A 25,733-nucleotide genomic window follows, 5' to 3' on the forward strand; every position below is an offset into this window, starting at 1 on the left:
TTTTCTGTTGTTATTTCGGATTTCCAGCATCTGCAGTATTTTGCTATCGTACTAGCTTCTTTTTGGGAATCTGTTCCAAACTTCCATTATCCCATGGGGAAAAAGTTTTTTTTTACTAATCTCCTGTGCTTATGAAATGTTGTACTTTGTGCCCTCTGATCCAAGTTAAATAGCTTGCTTACTTCAACTGCATTGTTTTTGAAGGCCTATTATCATGCCAGCACTCAATTCTCATTTGTCCAGTTAAAAGAAATCGAATCTACATAATTTAGTTCCCCAAGGCCTGAATTCACCTTGGTCATTGTTCATAGAATCATACAGTACAGAAGGAGGCCAGTGAGCCCATCATACCTGTGCCAGCTCTTTGAACGAGCTATCCAATTAGTCCCACTCCCCTGTTCCTTCCACATAATCCTGCAAATTTTTCCTTTTCAAGTATATACCAAATCCCCTTTTGAAAGTTACTACTGAATCTGCTTCCACCACCCCTGCGGGCAGTGCATTCCAGATCATAACTTGCTACATAAAGAATCATCTCCCCTCTGGTTCTTTTGCCAATTACCTTAAATCTGTCCCCTCTGGTTACTGACCCTCCTGCTAGTGGAAATAGTTTCTCCTTATTCACTATCAAAACCCTTCATAATTTTGAACACCTCTTAACTCTCCCCTTAACCTGCTGTTACTTGCCTTAATTCCATATGCTATTATATTTACCATAACTCTCTTATGTGGTATCTTATCAAATACTTTATGAAAACCCATTGAAATCATATTCATTGCATTTCCCTTATCTACCTTCTATTATTTCTTCAAAGCATTCTATTAAGGTTGATTAAGCGTTATCTGCCTTTTAGAAATCCATGCTCACTGATCTCAATCTATGACTCTATGACTCTATAACTAATGTTTTATGAGGAAAGCATCCTCAACTGTCTCTGAATTTATTTATATTCTTACCTCCACTCTTCAGCTTATCACTGATATGTTCATTCAACCCATGGGGTGGTTTAAAAATTAATTCTTGGGATGTGGGCATCACTGGCAAGGCCAGCATTTATTGCCCATCCCTAGTTGCCCTTGAGAAGGTGGTGGTGAGCCGTCTTCCTTATCTACTGCTATATCCAGACTTTCTATAGCTACTACATCCATAAAACAACTTCTCCAACTCTCTTGATAAACATTTTGAAAAACATTTTATACCCTCAGCTCCAGCTTTCGGCCATCTTCTGCTGTTAGCCATGTTTCTGAGATAGTAATATTCTACTTGCAGAGACTTCTAACTTTAGTATTTTATTGCTGATATTACCTGAATTTGTGTAAAAACATTTAAACTTAGCCATCAAAACATTCCCGTTTGTATTTAATTGCTCTGCAATTGTTATTAACCTCCTTTCTTTTTGGACTGTTTGTTTGTCCCTCTCCCATACTTGCTAGTTTTAAATCTTCCTCCATTGCCTTATTTATTTCTCTGCAATGACATTGATACTAGTGCAGTTTAGGTGAACCCCATCCCTGTATTTCATTCAATCTCAAAAATACCTGTGAATGGTAAAAAAGCAGTATATTGTAGAAATTTAGAATAGCTTTGTAACAAACCATTGACAAGACTCACTGACACTTTAGAAAAGTTTGATCCAGAACACTACTTCAAACTATACCGTGAGTGGGAAAAAGGGACACAGCTTCAAAAAAGTAAAAGCAGGTGGTTCTTACACAGTGATCAGCACATGGAATGGACTTGCAGGTAGAGCAATGGAAGTTAAAATTCGGAATCGTTTAAGGAAACGCTGAACACTGCAATCGGAGACTGAAGTATCTTTCTAAATGGAGTTAAAATGAGCCAAATGACTTTCTTCATCTGTATCTCTCGTGATCTTGTAAACATAGTTATTGGTTGGGACTGGTGTGAATGGGATAGGCATGGGGGAAGTGGGCGAAACATGAGAACTACAACTGGACTCAATCTCCAGACTGAAAAGAATGATGATACAAAGATAGGTGGGAAAGCAAATTGTGTGGAGGACGCAAAGAATCTCCAAAGGGATATAGATAGGCTAAGTGAGTGGGCAAAAATCTGGCAGATGGAGTTTAATGTGGAAAAATGCGAGGTTATCCACTTTTGGTAGGAAAAATAAAAAAAGCAAATTATTTAAATGGGGAGAGATTACAAAATGCTGAGGTACAGAGGGATCTGGGGGTCCTTGTACATGAATCACAAAAAGTTAGCATGCAGGTACAGCAAGTAATTAGGAAGGCAAATGGAATGTTGGCCTTTATTACAAAGGGAATGGAGTATAAAAGTAGGGAAGTCCTGTTACAACTGTACAGGGCGTTGGTGAGACCACACCTGGAACACTGCGTAGTTTTGGTCTCCTTATTTAAGGACAGATATACTTGCATTGGAGGCAGTTCAGAGAAGGTTCACAAGGTTGATTCCGGAGATGAAGGGGTTGTCTTATGAAGAAAGGTTGAGCAGGTTGAGCCTATACGCATTGGAGTTTAGTAAAATAAGAGGGGATCTTATTGAAACATATAAGATATACTGAAGGGGCTTGGCAGGGTAGATGCAGAGAGGATGTTTCCCCTCGTGGGGGAATCTAGAACTAGGGGGCATAATTTCAGAATAAGGAGGCACCCTTTTCAATTAGAAATGAGGAGGAATTTCTTCTCTCAGAGGGTCGTGAATCTTTGGAATTCTCTTCCCCAGAGAGCTGTGGAGGCTGGGTCATTGAATATATTTAAGGTGTAGACAGATTTTTGAATGATAAGGGAGTCGACGGTTATGGGGAGTGGGCAGGGAAATGGAGTTGAGGCCAAGATCAGATCAGCCATGATCTTATTGAATGGCGGAGCAGGCTCGAGGGGCCAAATGACCTACTCCTGCTCCTATGTCTTATGTTCTTATGTTCTAAAAAAAATTGGCCAGGATTCTCACTCTGATCATTACTACCAACTCCCTACTGGAATGATGTGCGTAGGCATCATGCCAGGACAAGATTGGGTTTAGATCTGATGCCTATATGGTCCAATGGCCTGTTAACACTCACTATCTAGGTGCAGGTATAGAAATGGGCATTTCAGTATGGCATTAAAGGACTACCATTACTTGTGGAACTATACCACATCATAAGTTGCCACCATTAGGACACATTTGTGCAACACGTTTTTTGATCATTGAGTGCTTTATTTCCTTGGTTACTGAATGGTGGTAGATGCTGTTGAGTAAATATACACGTGAAGTACATTTAATTGTATTGTGAGTGTATGCAAGGCATTTTCTACTAAAATTAGTGCATGTAGCTAAAACGGTGTCGCTGTAGCCACACTTGCAGCTCGACAGCAATTTCTATTGGACATTTCATTAAGATAAATGGAGAGTTAGAAGAGAGATGAGAAACCAAAGCTATGCATGATGAGTTCAATGTCAATTAACAACAGCAGTAATGTTAGAAGACTATTAAGCGAGTAACAGGACAAGTACACAGACAGAAGCCATTTTGCTACTACAATTTATTAGCAGAGTGAGATTGGTGATATATGGAAAAGACAATATAATGACATCAGTGTACTAAAATGTGCATTTTGTTTATTTAAAGTGACAAGTCTGTAAGGTAAATTTAAAAATATACAATAGTTAAATAATGTTCCCCTTGAGAAAGGCTGTTGTGCAGATTGTGTCAAATTCACCTTCACTGCTGCAAGAATGGCAGATTCAACTATGCAGCTCCTGCTGTAGGTGATTTACATTTCAAATATTGTTGCCTAATCAAATTTTAACTCTTCAATCAATAACTTGAAATAAAACCATTAGATAGGCATTGGTATCAGTTCCTTTGCAAAAAGGAATTTTATTAGTTTTCATATTTACTATCTGACTGCACTGCAGGAGAACCAACTCCTGTGACAGGATTTGTACATCATCAGGTGGTTACTCCATAATCTTAGGACTGTCAATATTAAAGCAATGAAGTGTACTAAGGGAGTGCCATCTTTCAGATGATATGTTAAACCGAGGCTCTCTCTGCCTCTTGGGTGGACATTAATGATCCCACACCACTATTCGAAGAGCAGAGGCGTTCTCCAGGTGTCCTGGCCAAGATTTATCTCACATCCAACACCAAAAGCAGATCATCTCGTCACTTATCTCATTGCTGTTTGGACCTTGCTGTACACATATTGGCTGTTGTTTCCTCACATTACAACACTGACTACGCTTCACAAAAGTACACCCATTGGCTGTGAAGTGATGGGACATTTTGATTTTGTGAAAGGCACTATTTAATTCAAGTTCTTTCTTCTTTCTTAATCTTGCATAATGTGAAAACTGCACATGTACAAAACATCAATTTATCATGTCACTGTACAAATCTAGATCTGCAATAAAGGTTTATGGTCCCCATGCTTCATTGAGTACTCCACAATCCAAAAGTCTGAGGGCAGATTTGACCTGCTGATATATAAACTCCCACCAGTAGTTTTAGTGTGATTGTCAGAACCGCGACATCACTGCAGGAGTTCCTCAGAGCCACGTCCTAGGCCCAACTATCTTCACGTCCTTCAATGACCTTCCCTCCATAAGGTCAGAAGTGGGTCTGTTCACTGATGATTGCCGTGTTCAGCACTGCAGCAACTTGCCATGTCCAAAACCCGTGATCTCCACCAGCTAGAAGGACATGGGCAACATGTTCATGAGAACTCGATCACCTCCAAATTCCCTCAAAGTTACACACCACCCTGACTTGGATATACATCGCCATTCCTTCATAGTCACTGGGTCAAATTCCTAGAACTCCCTACCTAACAGTATTGTTGGAGCACCACTAACCTTCTCATGGGCAACTTGCAATGGGCAATAAATTGTCAGGGACACCCACATCCCAAGATTTAAAAAAAAAGTGAGAATTTACTTCAATGCAATCTTTTAAAATTTTAAACATCTGAAACAAAAGTCCAACAAGATACTGCGAGAAAAAGACAGACTTGTACAGACTACAAGCAATGTCATACTCTGTTTGGTAACAGCCTTGATTACTCAGTTTTACCAACGGCCAGAAAATATTAACATATTATCTACCTAAATGGTGATTATGAATGAATTCAGTGAAGTCCCTGGCACCCCAAAACAAATCTACATCTCTCTGCAGATGTACTCTGTGTCTTGAAACAAAAAAAAATTCCTCTAACAGAATTCTTGAAAGTAGTTTAAAAAAGGGCTTAGAATATAAAACATATACTAGGATCCCTATCCGGCTATTTATAAAAAGACATCTGTGGAACATTCTTTCCTCCAACATGTATCAATTCACAGGTGCATCCAAGAGAGAATTAATGTCAGTATTAAAACCCTCTGCTATCGGGGTCATGTTAGGACAACAGATCATCTTCCGGCATCTCCAACATGATTCCAGCACTAAACTCCATTTCCCCTCCCTTCCCCTTTCAGCAATCTGTAATGACCATGACCTCCATGGCACCCAGGTCCACTCTTCCATGACTTACAACACCTGCCCCCCTTTCCCTGGCATCTTCCCAAATGAGTGTAAAAGATGCAACATCAGCCCATTCAGCTCCTACCACATATTTTGTTCCAATGTTAGGTCTCTTGTTTTCGTGTTTCTTAGAGCAAGTCAATACAATTATGAATTGTCCATCTCTATCCAAGATTACTCGCGTTTCTCCAACACTTGGATACATTCTTTAAGAGGGGAAACAATGATGCACAATGATGTCATGGAAACAACTTAAAAGGATTATTCCATTACACCCAAGTGAAACTGTATTCTTAAACAACAACCAGCACATTCACCAGCAAACTCCTGAAAATAAAATGAGACGACAAAGGTAGCCACTTTTATCCTCAATATATGAAGACAGCACAGAAGTAGTGCACAGTTGCCATATTTCTGGAAGAACGTAGTCTGTTTTTACAGGATAGGATCACAGGATAGGATCACACATTAATAAGACCATGGTTCTTCCCAGAAAGCAAATTAAAAACTTTGGATCCCATTTACTATAAGCCAGAGTATTAAGAAAGACATACTACTACAGTAAACTCTGCAAAAACATACTCATTACTCCCTATTTTATTCTAAAAATTATGTATTCTGGTTAATTTTTGTACTTGGATAGATTTTTAATCTGAAAAATAGAAAAATATTGTGACACTTGGTTTTTCAGCAGACCAACCAAGCCATCATTTCGCCCAGAAGTTACCTCATCACTTTCGTGCAAATGCTCCTCTTGTCCAAGTTCACAGAGGCATTTGACCTCAGACCCAGTCCACAGAAACACTGTAACTGAACCAAGTCCCCATCCTTTCACAGATTCTCTCTCCTCCTCAAACACTCCCAGTTCATTATAGCATCTTCTCACCCCTGGCATTCTTCACCTTGAACCTAGCTAAGTCAGTACTCTTCTGCAATCCCACCCCTAGTTTATGCTGGAACTCCTTCCCTCCCAATCCCCAGTTGATGCTGGCACTCTCCTTCCTCCTCCATCCCAAAACACTGATTCCACCTTATCCCCTCTTTCCGCCCCAAAGTAACAATCCCAGTTTCATGCATCTCCCCTTCATTGGCATCCTGAGGGGGGAGGGTGAACAGCCAGAGCTTGTGGTTCATATTGGTACCAACAACATAGATAAAAAGAGGGATGAGGTCCTGCAGACAGATTTTAGGGAGGTGGGAAAGAGATTAAAAAGCAGGAACTCAAAAGGTAGTAAGCTCTAGATTACTCCCAGTGCCACATGCGAGTGAGTATAGAAATAGGAGGATAGAGCAAATGAATGCGTGGCTGGAGAGATGGTGCAGGAGGGAGGGCTTCAGATTCCTGGGGCATTGGGACCAGTTCTGGAGGAGGTGGGACCTGTACAGGCCGGACGGGTTGCACCTCAACAGGGCCGGAACCAACATCCTTGCCGGGAGGTTTGCTAGTGCTGTTGGGGAGGGTTTAAACTAATTTGGCAAGGGGGTGGGCACCAGGTTGTAACATTAGAAAGGGGAAATAAAGTGCTCAAAGAATTGGGAGAGGTAGAGAGCACTAAAGTAAGAAATAGTGAGGTATTAGGTGGGGTCAAACTAAGAGAATACAGGAGTGTCTCACCTCCTGACTCCCCAAAGCCTTTCCACCATCTACAAGGCACAAGTCAGGAGTGTGATTGTTCTGGACTTATTACATGCAGATAGCACCCTCTAGTGGTAGTTATTGTCTTCCTGTCTGCCCCGGAAGTAGTATTCCAGGGAGTGTTTTGTTGAGTTGTGAGCAAAGCCCACGAGGCAGCCATCCTCCTCCATCCTTCCTTATACGCTAGGCAAGACGCAATGTCTGTGAGTATCCTTGTTTAGTAACATGATAACAACCATGTCGGTATAGTATTTTGACAAGTTTATTAGCTGTTAGCTACCGAGGTTTAGCTTCAGTGCTATTTACCTATACAGTTAGTCTATTCTGTTTTCATAAACATGTTTGTATCTTATGTAACATCTAATGTATAGTACTCAGCTCTGTGTACAAAACATACTTTGTCTTTGTTTACAGTTTCACAATTTTATTCAAGTAAAGCTTCAAAACCGCACCCTGCTTCTCGAGGAGTTATTTGAATGAGTGTTTAGCTGACTGGATAACTGGATAGGAGTACATCTAGCGAGACCAGTACAGTGAAAAGACAGCAATACGGCTAGCTGTGAAGAGAGGAGATCCTCCACGTGGAGCAGCAAGGACTCAAGAGTTAAGTGGCCGTCATCTAGGCCCAGAGTAAGCCATCACGACACAGCCAGCTTAAGCCTTCACCTTGTACACCACACTTACCTCACATCATCATGGCAGGAGGTAATACCGAAAACGCTACTCAGCAAGTAGAAGACCTTAAACAGTTAGACGAAACTGAAGAATGTGACAATCTGTCTATAAGCTCTCGTTACTACAGATCATCAGCTGGTTCACGGTCATCAGCTGATTCTAGGGTTAGTATGGCCATCGCCAGAGCACGGGCCAATGCAGAAGCAGCGTATGACAAGAAAGAAATGGAAATAGAAGTTGAACGGGCCTGTCACCAAGCCAAATTAGACGCCCTGCAGGAAGAAAGAGAGATAAAAGTTGAACGGGCCCGTCTCCAAGCCACATTAGACGCCCTGCAGGAAGAAAAAGAGAGATGTTGCATTAGCTGAGGCACAAATATTGGAGGTACTTTTAATGGAAGCTGATCTTGAGTCAGCTAGCAAAGTTCCAATTCCCGTTCCGCGTCAGAGTCGACTACAGTGCACCAAAGACTATGTGAGCAACCAAGCTGACGCACAGTTTACAAGAGACAGAGATGAAGACCCACACATCTCTACAGACTCAAGCACACCACACCATATAACATGCCCCATGTCACCAACCAAGTTCAAAATGGACTGTGTGCCCCAAGTCACAGGATCCTCCCCCACAAAACAGAGGACACCGTGCAGAGGAATGGAGCGCTGGAGAGAGAAAGTCAGCAGCAAACCCCCTCTTGTTTCCTTGAGACACCCAGCAGAGCCTCTACTCAAGGCGACCATAGCATAGGCCCCACCACCTACGACCTTGCCAAATACCTTGCACGCAGCCAGCTGGTGACTACAGGGTTAACCACGTTTGATGATAAACCAGAGAACTATTGGGCCTGGAAGTCCTCCTTCCACGGTGCCATATCGGGCTTAGACCTGTCGGCAGGAGAAGAGCTCGACCTCCTTATCAAATGGCTCGGCCCAGAGTCTGCCAGACAGGCACGCAGGATAAAAGCAGTCAATGTGAGCTGGGTTGATGATGGCTTGGGCGAGGCTGGAAGAAAGCTACGGCTCACCTGAAGCCATTGAAAGGGCTCTCTTTGCCAGGTTGGAGAACTTTCCGAAGTTGACAAATAAGGAACCCCAGAAGCTCCGCGACCTTTGAGATCTGCTGTCGGAACTCGAAGCTGCAAAGCAGGACGGCTACCTACCTGGCCTATCATACTTAGACACTTCCAGAGGGGTAAGTCCCATCGTTGAGAAGCTTCCATTCAATCTGCAGGAGAAGTGGACATCATTCGGGTCAAGGTTCAAGCTAAAGCACAACATTACCTTCCCCCCATTCTCTGTGTTTGCCAACTTCATTCGTAGAGAAGCCAAAGCCAGGACAGACCCCAGCTTCAACAACTTCTCCTCCCACACAGCACTTGCCAGAAGAGACAAGTTCGACAGACATGGAAGGACACCAATATCTGTCCACAAAACGCAAGTGTCTTCAACCAAGAACGCAAGGGATCAGAAGAAATCCGAGGATATGAGCAAACAATGTCCCATCCACAACAAGCCCCATCCATTAAAGAAGTGCAGAGGCTTCAGAGAGAAGTCCCTGGAAGACCGCAAACAGTACCTCAAAGAGAACTCTATGTTTCAAGTGCTGCTCTTCCACGAACCATCTCGCAAAGAACTGCAAGGTAGATGTAAAATGCACAGAATGTGAAAGTGATCAGCACATTTCAGCACTCCACCCAGGCCCAGCTCCTTGGAAGTCAGAGTCATCTCCTCCTGCCTCAGAGCACGGCGGGGAGAGAGAGGGAGCCGCCTATCCGGAGGTTACATCCAAGTGCACCGAGGTGTGTGGAGAAGGAGTGAGCGCAAGAGCATGCTCCAAGATATGCCTCGTTAATGTCTACCCTGTAGGACGTCGCCAGGAATCTGAAAAGATGTATGCCATACTAGACGAACAAAGCAATCGTTCTCTAGCAAGATCCGAGTTCTTCGACATCTTCAAGGTCAAAGGAAGTCCGTTGCCTTACACGTTGAAGACGTGTGCTGGACTTTCAGAGACAGCCGGCAGGAGGGCCTGTGGTTATGTTGTTGAGTCAGCCGACGGAAAGATTAGTCTCCCCCTTCCTACACTCATCGAATGTAATCAAGTCCCCGACAACCGTTCTGAGATTCCCACTCCGAATGCAGCTCGTCATCAGAGTCATCTGAGACACATTGCAGACGAGATCCCACCTCTTGATCCAGACACAGACATACTCCTGTTGTTGGGCAGGGACATTGAGGGTACATAAGGCAAGGAAACAGATCAACGGTCCACATGACGCCCCTTTCGCCCAAAAGCTAGATCTCGGCTGGGTCGTTGTTGGAGACGTGTGCCTCAGGGGTGCTCACAAGCCATCTCAGGTGAGCACACTCAAGACTTCCATCTTGGAGAATGGTCGTCCAAGCTACCTTACCCCATGCAGTAGTCAGATCCGAGTGACAGAGAAATTCAGTCATATGGCCCAGCCTCAGAATCCCCCAGTGCTGATCTCCACAGACAGCACACAGAGATAGAAACATAGAAGATAGGAGCAGGAGTAGGCCATTCGGCCCTTCGAGCCTGCTCCGCCATTCAATGAGATCATGGCTGATCATCGAAATTCAGTACCCTGTCCCTGCCTTCTCCCCATATCCCTTGATCCCTTTAGCCTTAAGAAATATATCCAACTCCGTCTTGAATATATTTAATAAACTGGCCTCCACCGCCCTCTGTGGCAGAGAATTCCACAGGTTCACCACTCTCTGGGTGAAGAAATTCCTCCTCATTTCAGTCCTAAATGGCTTACCCCTTATCCTTAGACTACGACCCCTGGTTCTGGACTCCCCGGCCATCAGAAACATCCTTCCTGCATCTAGTCTGACCAGGCCTGACAGAATTTTATAGGTTTCGATGAGATCCCCTCTCAATCTTCTAAACTCCAGTGAGTATAAGCCCAATCGACACGATCTCTCCTCATACGTCATTCCTGCCATCCCAGGTATCAGCCTGGTGAATCTTCGCTGCACTCCTTCCATGGCAAGAACGTCCTTCCTCAGGTAAGGCGACCAAAACTGCACACGATACTCAAGGTGCGGTCTCACCAAGGCCCTGCACAACTGTAGCAAGACATCCTTGTTCCTGTACTCGAACCCTCTTGCTACGAAGGCCAACATACCATTTGCCATCTTAACCGCCTGCTGCACCTGCATGCTTACCTTCAGCGACTGGTGCACAAGAACACCCAGGTCTCTTTGCACTTCCCCTTCTCCCAATCTATTGCCATTCAAATAATAATCTGCCTTCCTGTTTTTGCCACCAAAGTGGATAACCTCACATTTATCCACATTATAGTGCATTTGACATGTTTCTGCCCAATCACCCAACCTGTCCAAATCATACTGAGTTTCACGACATCCTCCTCACAGCATACCCTCCCACCCAGCTTTGTGTCAGCTGCAAATTTGGAGATATTACATCAATTCCCTCGTCCAGATCATTAATATATATTGTGAACAGCTGGGGTCCTAGGACCGATCCTTGCGGTACCCCACTAGTCACTGCCTGCCACTCGGAAAACGACCCGTTTATTCCAACTCTTTGCTTTCTGTCCGCCAACCAGTTCTCTATCCAAGTCAATACCTTGCCCCCAATCCCATGTGCCTTAATTTTGCATGCTAATCTCTTATGTGGGACCTTATCGAAAGCCTTCTGAAAGTCCAAATACACCACATCCACTGATTCTCCCTTACCTATTTTACCAGTTACATCCTCAAAAAATTCCAGTAGATTAGTCAAGCATGATTTACCGTTTGTAAATCCATGTTGACTTTGTCCGATCCTGTCACTGCTTTCCAAGTGCTCTGCTATTACATCTTTTATAATGGACTCTAGCATTTTCCCCACTATCGATGTCAGGCTTACTGGTCTATAATTCCCCGCTTTTTCTCTACCACCTTTTTTGAATAGTGGGGTAACATTAGCTACCCTCCAATCCATGGGTACTGTTCCAGTGTCTATCGAGTTCTGAAAGATGACCAGCAATGCATCTACTATTTCTAGGGCCACTTCCTTAAGTACCCTGAGATGTAGATTATCAGGCCCTGGGGATTTATCGGCCTTCAGTCCCATCAATTTTCCTAACACCATTTCCCTACAAATACTGATTTCTTTCAGTTCCACCCTTTCATCAGACCCTATGTTCCCCGGCATCTCTGGGAGGTTCACTGGAGAGAACCGGGGTCAGTCAGTCTTCTGTCGCACCGCCAATGACCACAAACTTGCTCCATCGATCGACATGAGATTCCTCCAGATTATGGACAATGAGGTCTCTCGTGACAGCTCTAACAGCTGGGTTGCACCCTTACCCTTCCAGAACCCCAGACGGCGGCTGCCGAACAACAGGGTCCAACGTATCCGACAGTCCACATCCCCCGACCAGTGGCGGTACGTCCCCACAGACCTGAACCCAGCTGACCATGGGTCTAGATCTGTAACAGCGTCCCTTCTCAGCAGCACGACATGGCTGTCAGGACCTGCTTTTCTTCAGGATCTGTCCCTGCACTCCTCTGAACTCAATGAGTCATTCGACCTCCTCAACCCTGTTTCTGACACCGAGATACACCCACAAGTCACAGCAAACGTCACTCAAATCTCTAAGGACCTGATGAGCACCAAATCCTTTGAGCGTTTCTCCAAATGGAACACTCTCAAAGACAGTAGCATGCCTAACCCACATAGCTCATACCTTCTCCCAGCCTACACAAGAGAGTAGCTGCCATGGGTGGCACATCTGTCGTAAGGGTCCCTCTGAAGAGGAGCTCAAGAGAGCCAAAATCCTTGTGAAGAGCAGCGTCCAACACGAGTGTTACTCAGAAGAGTTGAAGTGCATAGCAGCAGAACGCAACCTACCCCCTCACAGCAGTCTACGGAAGCTGCATCCTATCGTCGACACCGACGGACTTCTCAGAGTTGGGGGACGCATATCGCAGTCTCAACTAGGAACAAATGAAACCAACCCCATCCTCATTCCAGGTCGTCATCACCTGGCTACTCTGCTTGTGCGCCATCATCATGAGGCTGTGAAGCACCAGGGAAGACATTTCACTGAAGGTGCCATCAGAGCAGACGGACTCTGGTTGGTTGGAGCTAAGAGATGCATCAGCGGCACGCTTTTCAAATGTGTCACCTGCAAGAAACTCCGTGGGAAGACAGAGCACCAACAGATGGCAGATCTGCCACCCGAGCGGCTACAAGTAGCACCACCTTTCACCTACGTAGGTGTGGACGTCTTCGGGCCATGGGACGTGGTCTCACACCGCACCAGAGGAGGACACGCCAATGGCAAAAGGTGGGCGGTGATGTTCTCATGTATGTCCACAAGAGTTGTACACATCGAAGTTATTGAAACAATGAGCGCCTTCAGCTTCATAAACGCTCTGAGAAGGTTTTTCTCAATCAGAGGCCCGGCAAAGCAGATACGCTCGGATTGCGGCACAAACTTTGTTGGCGCTTGCAGAGAGCTGAAGATGGATCGATCAAGTTCCAGCTCAGAGTGTGGAGAAGTATCTCCAAGAGCAGAAATGTACCTGGGTATTCAACCCACCTCACTCATCCCACATGGGTGGCGCATGGGAGCGCATGATCGGCATTGCCCGCCGCATCCTCGACTGCATGCTTCTCCAAGGTAGATCGTCGTGCCTCACACATGAGGTCTTGACCACACTGATGGCTGCGGTCACCGCCATGATGAATGCAAGGCCCCTCATTCCTGTATCTTCAGACCCAGAATCGCCCCTCACCCTCACTCTGGCTATGCTTTTGACCCAGAAGACAGGTGTTTCCCCATGTCCTCCAGGGGAGTTTGGGAAAAGAAAACTCTTCAAGCAAGAATGGAAACGGGTTCAGAGTCTAGCAGACACGTTTTGGGGCAGGTGGCGATGGGAGTACCTCAACACACTGCAGAGCCGACGCAAGTGGCAGGACAAGAGGCCAGATCTCAAAGAAGGAGATGTTGTCTTGATGAAGGGCAGTCAGGCAAAAAGGAATGAATGCCCTATGGCTATCATCGTGAAGTCCCTTCCCAGCCAGGACGGGAGAGTGAGAAAGGTGGACTGGAGAGTCGTCAAAGAAGGAACAGCCAAGGTCTTCTCTCGGCCTGTCTGAGGTGGTCCTTCTTTTGTCGCCAGAGGACTCCAGTGACAAGTAGAGTTAGGATTATGTGGGGTCGTTAACGACCCCAGACGGGGAGTGTTCTGGACTTATTACATGCAGATAGCACCCTCGAGTGGTAGTTATTGTATAGCATTGTGTTATGTGACCTTCTTCCTGTCTGCCCCGGAAGTAGTATTCCAGGGAGTGTTTTGCTGAGTTGTGAACAAAGCCCACGAGGCAGCCATCCTCCTCCATCCTTCCTTATACGCTAGGCAAGACGCAATGTCTGAGTATCCTTGTTCAGTAACATGATAACAACCTTGTCGGTATAGTATTTTGACAATACTTTGTCCATAACAAGTTTATTAGCTGTTAGCTACCGAGGTTTAGCTTCAGTGCTATTTACCTATACAGTTAGTCTATTCGGTTTTCATAAACATGTTTGTATCTTATGTAACATCTAATGTATAGTACTCAGCTCTGTGTACAAAACATACTTTGTCTTTGTTTACAGTTTCACAATTTTATTCAAGTAAAGCTTCAAAACCGCACCCTGCTTCTCGAGGAGTTATTTGAATGAGTGTTTAGCTGACTGGATAACTGGATAGGAGTACATCTAGCGAGACCAGTACACTGATGGAATACAGCTCCAAAAACACTCAAGAAGCTCAACACCATCCAGGACAAAGAACCCCGCTTAATTGGTACCCCATCCACCACCTTAAACATTCACTCCCTTGACCACCGACGTACCGTGGCTGCAGTGTGCACCATCTACAAGATGCACTGCAGCAACTCGCCAAGGCTTCTTCGACAGCACCTCCCAAACCCGCGACCTCTTCCACCTAGAAGGACAAGGGCAGCAGGCGCATGGGAACACCAGCACCTCCAAGTTCCCCTCCAAGTCACACACCATCCTGACTTGGATGTATATCGCCGTTCCTAAATCCTGGAACTTCCTCCCTAACAGCACTGTGGGAGTACCTTCACCACATGGACTGCAGCAGTTCAAGAAGGCAGCTCACCACCACCTTCTCAAGGGCAACTAGGGATGGTCAATAAATGTTGACTTGCCAGCGACGCCCACATCCCATGAACGAATTTTTAAAAATGGGTTTACAGTGTATGTATGTGAACACAAGATGCGTAGTAAACAAGGTAAGTGAGCTGCAGGCACAAATAACCACACGGGAACATGATGTGGCAATAGCAGACCTGGCTCAAAAAAGGGCAGGATTGTGTATTAAATATTCCTAGATATAAGGTGTTCAGGAAAGATTGGGAAGGAAAGATAGGAAGTGGTGTGGCAGTTTTGGTTAAGGAGAATGTTAGTGCTGGAGAGGGAGGATGGTCTGGAGGGGTCAAGGACAGAATCTATATGGCTGGAGTTAAGAAATAATAGAGGTGCCACTACACTACTAGGTGTATTCTATAGACCACCAAATAGTGGGAAACATATGGAGGAGCAAATTTGCAAAGAAATTACAGAGAGGTGCAAGAACTATAGAGTAGTAATAGTGGGGGACTTCAACTGTCCCAATATAGACTGGGATCGAAATAGTGTAAAGGGCATCGAAATAGTGTAAAGGGCAGAGAAGGGGAAGAATTTCTTAAGTGTGTTCAGAAGAACTTTCTTGATCAGTATGTTTCCAGCCCGACGAGGGAGGAGGCATTGCTGGATCTGGTTCTGGAAAATGAGGTAGGTCAAGTGGAGTAAATATCAGTAGGTGAACATTTTGGGAACAGTGATCATAGTATCATAAGGTTTAGATTAGCTATGGAAAAGGACAGGGAGCAATCTAGAGTAAAAATGTTTAACCGGGGGGGGGGGGGGGCAATATCAGTGGGATGAGAATGGATTTGGCCCAGGTAAACTGGAATCAAAGATTGGCAGGCAAAACTGTAATGGAACAATAAGCTGCCTTTAAAGCAGAAATAATTCAGGTACAGTTGAGGTACATTTCCACTAGAGGGAAAGGCAGGGCAACTAAAGTCAGGGCTCCCTGGATGACAAAAGAGAGAGAGAATATGATGAAGCGGAAAAAGAGCGCGTATGACAGATGTCAGGTTGCAAATACATCTGAGAATCAGGCTATATATAGAAACGTCAGAGGAGAAGTGAAAAAGAAAGTAAGAGCAAAGAGAGGGTATGAGAAAAGAATGGCAGCCAACATAGAAGGTAATCCAAAAGTCTTCTATAGGCAAATAAATAGTAAAAGGGTAGAGGAGGGGTGGGGCCAAATAGGGACCAAAAAGGAGACCTATGTGTAGTGTATGTAACCTGTACCACCTTAAGAGGATACCTTAAGGTGATGGACTACTTTTTGATGGCTCCTGTACATTGTAGTACCGGTGGTGACCACATCGGTATATAAACCCTGTGGAGCAAAGTGTATTCCAGTTCAGCCCTGACCCTCAATTACTAAAGACCTGTTTAATTATTTCTGTAGTCTGTGTCCAGTTATTCAGCATAACTACATTTGGAAACACAGACTCAACAGTGGCGACGAGTCTGATCTTACCTAGCGGCAGTTGCATCAAAGGAAGCTTCGCCTCTGAAACGGGCGTCGATCAAGGACATCCACCCTCAACATCCTGCTGGGCACTGCATAGCACGGGAGGCAATTGGGGACCCGGGTTGGTTTCTGGCCACGAAGTCAAACATCAGTGAACATCCCTTCGACGACAGCGGCGGGTAAGCCCGATCGAGCGGCACGGGGGGGAAGTCGGCCAAGTTGTCAGTAAGAGAAGGGGAGGGAAACGACGAAAAGGGCGGAGAACACGACCGCAGCCGGTGTCAGGGGCCGGACTGCAATCGGGGCAGAGACGCGCAGCAGCCAGAAAAGCGTTTATGTCCACAAGGGCCGCGGGAGCGGCGGGGAACAAGAGCAGCAGCGTAGGGGAAAATAAAGGACCGCTGGGAGGCGAGAACGGCAACAGCGCGGTAATCGCCATTTTGAGTCGGCGGGGGAAGAAGACAAGCGTGGGAAAAGCCGCGAAGCCGCCATTTTGAAAAAAATAAAATAAAATAATAATCATATCCGAAAGGAAACTCAACAAGGATGCCAAAAACGGGTAACATCACTGCTTTTGATAGCGATGTGGAAGATTGGGCCACTTATGTGGAACGCGTCGAAGTTTACTGTACAACGAATGAGGTACCGGAGGATAAGAAAGCACTAACCCTATTAAACTCGATGGGTGCGAAGACGTACGGGTTATTAAGGAACCTTGTAACACCAGATAAACCGGTAGGAAAGAGTTTCGCGGATATTGTTACTATCCTGCAAGAGCATTTAAACCCCACACCGCTGCTGATAGCGGAACGATTTAAATTCTACAAAAGAATTCAACTTAAAGAGGAAAGCAACGCTGAATTCTTAATCGAACTGCGCAAGTTATCAAAGTACTGTCAGTTCGGTGCAGGACTAGCAGACGCACTGAGAGATAAGTTTGTGTGTGGGCTCCTAAGGGAAGGAACCCAGAAGCGACTGCTAGAGGAAAAGGATCTTACGCTGGACAAAGCTTTCAGCATTGCAGCATCGCACGAGGCAGCAGCACGAGGCGCTGCAGAGATACAGCAAAGGCCATTGGAATTCAGCACCAATGAAATGGCATTGGGCACAGTAAAGTGCTATCGTTGCGGAAGGACAACGCATGACCAGAACCAGTGCTGGTTCAAAGATAAAGAATGCAGGCAATGTGGCAAACTTGGTCACATAGCGAGAGTATGCCGGTCAGGAAAGAAGACCAGCAGCAAAAAGTCGCCGCAGGAGAAGTACAAAAAAGTACACAAGGTGACAGAGAACAGTTCGGATGAACAGAAGATGGATTCAGACTCCAGCAGTAAGGAACTGGGTTGTCTAAAAATACATAATGTGGGTAACACAGCAGACCACCAAACTATCTGGGTCATGCTTCGGATAGCAGGAGTCCAAGTGAAGATGGAATTGGACACTGGATCGGCATTGACGGTCATGAATAAGCAAGATTACAAAAGGTTATTCTCGCACATTCCCCTGAGGGATACGGAGATTGTATTGAAAACATACACGGGGCAAATAGTATACCCCATCGGAAAGATAAAAGTAAATGTGGTCTACAATGGTAAAGAAAGTCAGGAAATGGACTTGTATGTGTTACCTGATGGAGGTCCGCCACTACTGGGACGGGAATGGATCCGGAGAATAAATGTGGACTGGCATTCCATACAAGCACTGACTGTAGATTCCTGTAAAGAGGACGACGTCAAACCTAAACGACTGTCCAAAATATTGGACGATGCTAAGGAGGTGTTCCAACAGGGACTGGGAACACTGAAAGGAATTACGGCAAACATCAAGGTTGAAGAACATGCAAACCCAAAATTTTTCAAAGCCAGACCGGTACCTTATGCGATACGACCTGCTGTGGAAGCAGAGCTGGAAGGGCTAGAACGTTCAGGAGTACTGTCAAAGGTGGACTGGAGCGAATGGGCCACACCCATTGTTCCTGTCATGAAGCGTTCGTTGAGCAACAAGCCGGGGGAACCTGGGAAGGTTCGCATCTGTGGCGATTTCAAGATCACTGTTAATCCGGTTCTTCACACGATGCAATATCCGCTTCCGCGGATTGAAGATATCTTCGCTTCGCTGTCTGGCAGGAAACACTTCACCAAGATAGACCTGGCGCAGGCGTACCTACAGATGGAAGTTGATGAAGCGTCACGCCAGTATCTCACGATGAACACACATAAGGGCTTATATCGGTATAATAGACTGGTTTTTGGAGTGGCATCGGCTCCAGCGATTTGGCAAAGGGCCATGGAGCAGGTATTGCAGGGAATTCCAGGCACACAATGCTACCTGGATGACATTCTGATTACAGGAGATGATAAGGATCACCTCGCGAATTTGGAGCAGGTGCTCACCAGATTGAAAGAATATGGGCTCAGAGTTAATCGCCAGAAATGTGAGTTCTTTCAAAAGCGAATCTCGTACTGCGGCCACGTCATTGACCAGGAGGGGCTCCATAAGTCACCTGACAAGATCGAAGCTGTTGTGAAAGCTCCTGCTCCGGAAAATGTATCCCAGTTGAGGTCGTTCCTTGGGTTGGCTAACTATTACCACAAGTTTCTTCCAAATTTATCCACGGTGTTACACCCGCTGAACACTCTTTTGCAAATGGGAATACCATGGAAGTGGAGCGATGATTGTAAGCGGGTTTTTCAAAAAAGCAAGGCACTGATCACCTCTAAGGAAGTGTTGGCTCACTTTAACCCAACGCTGCCTATTCGCTTTGCTTGTGATGCTTCTCCATATGGTATCGGGGCAGTGCTCTCACATAAGTTTCCAAATGGCTTGGAAAGGCCAGTCGCGTTCGCATCCAGATCATTGACCTCCGCAGAGCGCAACTATGCTCAGATAGATAGGGAGGCTCTCAGCCTCGTGTGGGGAGTTAAGAAATTTAACCATTACCTGCAAGGCCAAAAGTTTACGCTGCTGACAGGTCACCAGCCGTTGGTTTCCATTTTGAACTCTAAGAAGGGTGTTCCGGTTATGACGGCGCAGAGGCTTCAGAGATGGTCCCTTTTCCTAGGGGCACATCAATATGATATCGAATTCAAAGGTACAAAGCAACATGGTAATGCTGATGGGCTGTCGCGCCTGCCACTACCTACAGCGGAAGAGGCACCAGCAGTTGACCCTGTCAAGATATTTCACTCGACCATCATCGAATGCTTACCAGTCACCAATGCGGGTATTGAGAGAGAGACCCGAAACGACCCGACACTGTCTCGGGTCTACGATTTGACAGTGAAGGGATGGCCAGCACATGGCGACCCACTGTTACCAGCATTCTCAGCCAGACGAGAACAGCTGTCCGTCTGTCAAGGAACATTGATGTATGGAACAAGGGTGATTATTCCTCCTAAATTAAGGGAGAGAGTTCTGAAGGAATTGCATGAAGGTCATCTGCGGGGGAGTCAAGATGAAAAGCCTTGCTAGGGCTTATGTGTGGTGGCCAGGTATCGACAAATAGAGGATCTGACTAAAAGCTGCTCAGGGTGCCAAAAAGTTCAAAACGCACCTCCAATTGCACCGCTGCATCCGTGGGAATGGCCTTCAACCCCATGGCAACGTGTGCATATCGACTTTGCAGGTCCATTCATGGATTCCATGTTTTTGATAGCAGTAGACGCACATTCTAAATGGCCAGAAGTGATTAAGATGTCGACCACTACCTCTGAAAAGACGATCGCAGTTCTAAGAACCATATTTGCAAGGAATGGGTTGCCGGAACAAATATGTTCAGACAACGGACCACAGTTCGTGTCAGAAGAATTCCAGAAATTCATGAAAAAGAATGGGGTGAAACACTATACATCTGCCCCATATCATCCGGCTACAAATGGGTTGGCCGAGAGATTTGTACAAACGTTCATAAAGGCGATAAAGGCCATGAGCGAAGACCATATTCCACTACAACACAAGGTGGACAATTTCCTGATGGCATATCGAAACGCCACACATGCAGTGACAAATCAAAGCCCTGCCATAATGTTCTATAACAGGAGGTTGCGGTCCCGGTTGGATTTGTTAAAACCCAATGTGCGTAGGGAAGTCGAAAACAAGCAATTCCAGCACGTAAATAATAAGGCCACTCGGAGTTTCGAAATAGGACAACCAGTGTTGGCCAGGGACTATAGGAATGATAAATGGCAATCCAGAACAATTCGTGCCCAACAAGGACCCTTGATGTACACGGTAGGCGTTGGAGAGAACGTAATACGACGTCATGCTGACCAACTTGTGGAATCGAGAACAAGGGTCGACCCCATGTCTACGGCAGAGACACCAGTTGAAGAAGTTATTGAGCCTGTAGCATCTACCTCAGACTCGAACGTACACGATGATGTTCAATCCATAGGAGATCAAATGGATGAGTCACCCCAGCAACGAGAACCAGAGACCCCTGAAAGGCGTTATCCGGTCCGGATCAGGAGGCCTCCTCAGAGACTGAATCTTTGAACAGTTTTGTGTGAAAGTTGTATATATGTTATCCATGTAATGTTTAAATTGGGGTGTACACTGTTAAGCTAAAAGGGGAGGAATTGTAGTGTATGTAACCTGTACCACCTTAAGAGGATACCTTAAGGTGATGGACTACTTTTTGATGGCTCCTGTACATTGTAGTACCGGTGGTGACCACACCGGTATATAAACCCTGTGGAGCAAAGTGTATTCCAGTTCAGCCCTGACCCTCAATTACTAAAGACCTGTTTAATTATTTCTGTAGTCTGTGTCCAGTTATTCAGCATAACTACATTTGGAAACACAGACTCAACACTATGCATGGAAGCAGAGGGTATGGCTGAGGTACTAAATGAGTACATTGCATCTGTCTTCACCAAGGAAGAGGATGCTGCCATAGACATAGGGAAGGAAGAGGTAGTGGAGACATTTGATAGGATAAAAATTGAAAAAGGTATTAGAAAGGCTGGCTAGACTTAAAAGTAGATAAGTCACCAGGAGCGAATGGGATGCATCCTAGGATGCTGAGGGAATGGAGGGCGGAAATCGCGGAGGTACTGGCCACAATAGATACGGGTGTGGTGCCAGAGGACTGGAGAATTGCAAATGTTATACCATTGTTCAAAAAAGGGTGCAAAGATAAACCCATCAACTACAGGCCAGTCAGTTTAACCTTGTTAAGTGGGGAAGCTTTTACAAACAGTAATCAGGGATAAAATTAACAGTCACTTGGATAAGTGTGGATTAATTAAGGAAAGCCAGCACAAATTTGTTAAAGGCAAATCGTGTTTAACCAACTTGATCAAGTTTTTTGATGAGGCAACAGAGAGGGCTGATGAGGGTAATGCGGTTGACGTGGTGTACATGGATTTCCAAAAGGCTTTCGACAAAGTGCCACATAATAGGCTTCCCAGCAAAGTCGAAGCCCATGGAATAAAGGACAGTGCCAGCATGGATATGGAATTGGCTAAGTGATAAGAGTAGTGGTGAACGGTTGTTTTTTGGACTGGAGGAAGGTATACAGTGGTGTTCCCCAGGGGTCAGTTCTAGGACAACTGCTTTTCTTGATATATATTAATGACTTGGATATGGGTGTACAGGGCACAATTTCAAAATTTGCAGATGACACAAAACTTGGAAGTATAGTGAACAGTGATGAGGCGAATTATAGACTTCAGGAAGACAGACAGGCTGGTGAAATGGACGGACAGGTGGCAGATGAAATTTAACTCAGAAAAGTGTGAAGTGATACATTTTGGTAGGAAGAATGAGGAGAGGACATATAAACTAAATGGTACAATCCTAAAGCGGGTGCATGAACAGACAGACCTGGGGGTACATGTGCACAAATCGTTGAAGGTGGCAGGGCAGGTTGAGAAAGCGGTTAAAAAGGCTTACGGGATCCTGGGCTTCATAAATAGAGGTAGAGAGTACAAAAGTGTAGAAATTATGATGAACCTGTATAAAACACTGGTTTGGCCCCAACTGGAGTATTGTGTCCAATTCTGGGCACCACACTTTAGGAAGGATGTGAAGGCCTTAGAGAAGGTGCAGAAAAGATTTACAAGAATGGTTCCAGGGATGAGGGACTTCAGTTACGTTGATAGGTTGGGGTTGTTCTCCTTGGAGCAGAGAAGATTGAGAGGAGATTTGATAGAGGTGTTCAAAATCATGAGCAGTCTGGACAGAGTAGATAGAGACTGTTCCCATTACAGAAGGGTCAAGAACCAGAGGACACAGATTTAAGGTGATTGGCAAAAGAACCAAAGGCAACACAAGAAAAAACTTTTTTACTCAGCGAGTCATTAGGATCTGGAATGCACTGCCTAAAAGGGTGGTGGAGGCAGATTCAATTGTGACTTTCATAAGTATCTGAAAGTAAAAAATGTGCAGGGCTATGGGGAAAGGGCGGGGGAGTGGGACCAGCTGAGAGCCGACATGGGCACGACGGGCCGAATGACCTTCTTCCGTGCTGTAACCATTCTATGATTCTATCCATTTCCCCCTTCCCTCTCCTCAACACCCATTTCCCCCCTTCCCTTTGTTGCCACCCACTTCCCCTGTCCTCCACCTTTAGCAGCCACCCATTTCCTGCTCAACTTCAATCCCCCTTCCTGCACTGCTATCTATTTCCCTCAGTCTTGCTCCTACCTCACTAGTTCACTCTTTTCAATGTGCTTAGAATCTCAAGAATTCCTGTCCATAGTACACGGCAGTCAGAATCTTTTCCATACAGTATGCAGAACCCAGTATCCCTTCTATTAATGGCAGAAGCAGAGATCCTAGTTTTGTCCATTAAAGTCAGGATTCAGGCGAGTGAGAGTTGGGGGTTAGAGGCCTGGTCAGCAACAGCTAACATGCTCAAACTCGCAAAATGCTGTCAGAAATTTGGGTGATTGAGGCAGAGAACATAATTTTAAAAAAGTTTAATTTCACATAGCTTAATATTCAGGCATTCAGAAAATAATCCTCATGCTGCAAGATAATAGTCACATGCATACAGTTCATTTTAGCAACACCCAAGTGGCTAATCTGGATTTGTATTGTGTCCACATGGGATGCATAGCAACATATGTCCCCAGAGACAGTGTGCATTACAGAAAGACATGCAAAGCTTCCTTGGTAGGTAAACATCAATAATGCTGGCGAAAAGTTAAAACTGAACTAATTCAGGAGTATTACCAGTAAAAATAAGCCTGGCTAGCTTCCCTCATAAATAACTTCCTCTGTGCTGCTAAATAACTTTCCTTCTACTCTATAGATCATGCGCCTTTAAACGACTTGCTTAAAATATCATGACGAATTAACATGTCAACGCCTTTCAGCTACCTCTGATATCTGGGAAACTGATAAAGGCACTGATATTTTGAGCACAATATTTCAGGTCAAATTTATTTTAATTGTACTAGTGCAAGCCACTTAAAACAAGCTCATTTTCTATGTAGATAGTGTGTCTGTGAGAATATTGTTAGAGACTGCAAAAAGCAGGTTTAAACATTATAGAGGTTACTATGTGCCAATTATTGCAGCCTCCTGATGCAGCAGAGACCTGCCTATTTAAACATGTCCTTGTGCCAGTGAGTGGAACACGTGTTAAATGCTGATCACAGTCAACACTTGCTTTGCTCCACTCATTGGCACTTTAATTTTTAAAAGTGCTGGTGAGCACAGTGGAGTGAGTGAATGCTGACTTTACTACCTAGGCCCGAAGCTCTGGAAATCCCTTCCTGAACCTCTTACCTCTCTCTCCTCCTTTAAGACACTCCTTAAAACCTACCTCTTTGATCAAGATTTTTGTCACCCATCCCACTATCTCATATGGCTCAGTGTCAAATTTTATCTGAATGCTCCCGTGAAGCACCTTGGGACATTTACTATGTTAAAGGCGCTATATAAATGCAAGTTGTTGTTGTTGATGACGAAATGCTACAGTACCAAGCTGGTGTTACATATAAGAAGCACTCCACTCACCTGGCAAAAGAGCATATTTAAATAGGCAGGTTTTGCCTACACTCGGAGGCTCCTTAATGATTTTAAAACAAAGCACAACTAAGGTAGCAAAACTCACATTTGAAATTGCAACAACAAGATGTTAATGAGGTGACAAATGTTTATACGGCATTGAATGCATTTCTGTCAGGGCTGAAACCCTGGTTACTAAAGTACTATCAATTTAACCCAATTTCTGTTCAAAAAAATATTTAACATTTGTTAAACTGGCAAATTGGTTTTCAGGACTAGTCCACTATATATACTGTAATTATCATTATACAAGTACAGTACATCTACTGTACTGTTATAGCTTGGCTCAGTGGTAGCACTTTTGCCTCAGTGGTAGCACTTTTGCCTCAGTGGTAGCACTTTTGCCTCAGTGGTAGCACTCTTGCCTCAGTGGTAGCACTCTTGCCTCAGTGGTAGCACTCTTGCCTCAGTGGTAGCACTCTTGCCTCAGTGGTAGCACTCTTGCCTCAGTGGTAGCACTCTTGCCTCAGCATCAGAAGGTTGGGGCCAAGCCTCACTAGAATTTTGAGCATGTAATCTAAACTAATATATAGGGGAGACTCTATGCCATAAACATCAGTAATCTCCCCTGTATATTGATGGGACAAACCAACTGACGGACCCCTGAAACCTTCTCACGGATTAGTTGAAAACCGCTGCTGTAATCCATCCAGATAAATACTCCAATGGATAGAGTATGTAGAAGGAAAACAGAGTCATATTTTGGGGATTTTTACACTAGATCCTTTCTAGAGTTCAGCATCTTTTCTCCAGTCCTCGTGTCCCATATGATCCAGGGTGTGTTTTTTTCTGCCCAATATCTAAATAAATAGCGAGATTGAGGGATCATAAGAGAACCTTTACTTTGTACAGTAGCTACTAGAAAGTATTACATGGCATCATATAAATTCCCCTTTCTTCAAAACTGAGCATAAACACTTACCAGACCGATGACATTCAAGCTCTGAACCCACAAGCGCTTTTATTTTCATAAGACAAGTACTGTAAATGACCAGGTTTTAATTGAGATTTTTTTTTAAATAAAATTTTAAAAAAATTCTTTGCCTCTCTTTTCTCTCTCTCAATTTCGTTATCTTTCTTTCCCTTTCTGTACCTGATTTGACATTAAATTCACCATTACACTTCCTTGTTCAGCCCCTGCGCTGTTAATTTCACAATCCTTCAATCTGATTGGTTAAGGAGATACACCGTTGCTCACCCTGTTCCCTCAGATCCCAGATGCCCTGTAGAAGGTGCCGCACCGTTTCCATCTCGTACTTCCAACAACTTGCA

At 44.8% G+C, this 25,733-nt stretch overlaps 1 protein-coding gene and 1 long non-coding RNA gene across 2 annotated transcripts in view; both read right to left on the reverse strand.

The window, feature by feature from the left end:
• Positions 1-25,733, reverse strand: part of golph3a (golgi phosphoprotein 3a) — a 176,930-nt gene that overhangs the window by 106,430 nt on the left and 44,767 nt on the right.
• Positions 1,536-25,733, reverse strand: part of LOC147123488 (uncharacterized) — a 31,981-nt gene continuing 7,783 nt past the window's right edge. The window contains exons 2-3 of the long non-coding RNA XR_015074576.1: positions 25,660-25,727; positions 1,536-4,663 (exon numbers count right to left, since the gene is read on the reverse strand). This is a non-coding gene — a long non-coding RNA (uncharacterized LOC147123488). The remainder of the gene's footprint in view (positions 4,664-25,659; positions 25,728-25,733) is intronic.

The sequence above is a fragment of the Somniosus microcephalus genome, chromosome 2 (assembly GCF_052327205.1).
Source record: "Somniosus microcephalus isolate GS21.2 chromosome 2, FLI_Smic_1.0, whole genome shotgun sequence".
NCBI classification, from domain to species: Eukaryota; Metazoa; Chordata; class Chondrichthyes; order Squaliformes; family Somniosidae; genus Somniosus; species Somniosus microcephalus.